We start from the raw sequence: 1449 nt of genomic DNA, 5'->3' as shown, positions 1-1449 counted from the left end.
CGGCAATGGCCCCCAAGGGGCGCATGTGCATCTGTGGTTCAGGGTGTTGAGGAGGAGACAGCCTCTCCTTTGGGAGCATAAAGCGTAGTCAACCGGTGGCGGGACAGAGGCAAAAGCTCTAGGGCAAGGAAATCTGGGGGTTTGTGTCAAAGCTCCACCAATCAGGAGCTTCAGGCTAAGATGGGGAGGCTGGAAAGATGGAAGTTGGCATGGGAATCCTGGTACAGACAAGAAATTCCTCCTGGGTCAAAGGCAGGAGGATGTCCAGGAAGGGAGAAGGGCGGGTCACGGATGGACCGAGTTTGCCTGGAGTCCCATGAGAAAAGGGGAAGCGAGAGCTCACCACCTTGTGGCCCCCAGCTTCCTGTTGGGCGGCACTGGCGGCAGGCGTCGGGCTCTAAGTCTCTGAAAGTATCCGGAGAGGGAAGGAGAAACTGGCGTCCCAGGCTCCCAGGGGAGGGGACGCACGCGGGGTTGGGCGGGCAACCTCTCCAGCATGAATGTGGTGCGGGGCGGGGAAGGGGGCAGGATCTCCGCTTTGCCGGGTGCCCCAGGCGTAGCGCACGCCTCTGTTCCGCGTCCCACTCCGCAGGCGCGCGCGAGACGCACTCCCCCTTCCCTCGGCGGCGCGGACCGCGCGCCCGGGCCCCTCTGCCTCCCCTCCGCGCCTCTCTCTCCCCGCAGAAAGTTAGCAGCGGGGAAGGAACTCGGGGCTGCAACAGGGTGCGGCGGCGGCGGCAGAGGCTGAAGCAGGAGCCGCGTCGGAGCCGGGGAAGCGGGGGCGCTGCAGACGGAGCAGGTGCAGCCGGCGGGTCCGCGCGCCCCTCTCGGTCCCCTTGCCGGAGGCTGAGGGGCTGGTGGGGGGCCACCCGGACTGCGCGGGAAGAGTGGGGAGGGGGATCATGCAGCCGGGCTCTTCCCCGGCGCAGCGAGACAGCGGCCAGGGCCGGGGGTGCAGTGGCGTCGCTTTATGCAGCCTGGGCGGCTGGCGGGGGCGCTGGCGGCGGCTGAAACCATGTCCGGGCAGCGCCGGGGGCTGCCGCCGCCGCCGCCGCAGCGAGCCCGGAGCCGCGATGACCCGGTGGCCCGCACCTCCTCCGCCTCCACCTCTCGCCGCGCCGCCGCTGCCTGGCGCGCAAGCTGCTTTTTCTCTGCGCCTTGTCCTTGTCTGTCACCTACCTGTGCTACAGCCTCCTGGGCGGCTCCGGCACCCTGCAGTTCCCCGTGGTGCTGTAGGAGCCGCCGAGCCCGCCGCCACCCTCTCTACTGCCGCCCCCCGTGCGCCTCGGCACCCCCTCGCAGCCCTCCGCGCCGCCGCCGGACAACGCTAGCCACGGGGAGCCCCCGGAGCCCTCCAAGCAGCCCCCTGCCCCGGGGCCGACGGCTGGGGGCTTGCGAGCGTCAGCGGGGGCGCTCGGGACACCTGGCTCCGGACCCCGGTGGCCCCTG

At 70.2% G+C, this 1449-nt stretch overlaps 1 pseudogene; it reads left to right on the top strand.

The window, feature by feature from the left end:
• Nucleotides 1-103: 103 nt before the first annotated feature.
• LOC124232664 (heparan sulfate glucosamine 3-O-sulfotransferase 4-like) lies at nt 104-1442 on the top strand (annotated as a pseudogene).
• Nucleotides 1443-1449: the final 7 nt, after the last annotated feature.

This window comes from Equus quagga, unplaced genomic scaffold (genome assembly GCF_021613505.1).
Source record: "Equus quagga isolate Etosha38 unplaced genomic scaffold, UCLA_HA_Equagga_1.0 HiC_scaffold_9849_RagTag, whole genome shotgun sequence".
In the NCBI taxonomy this organism is placed as follows: domain Eukaryota; kingdom Metazoa; phylum Chordata; class Mammalia; order Perissodactyla; family Equidae; genus Equus; species Equus quagga.
This window is presented reverse-complemented; position numbering and strand designations above follow the sequence as displayed.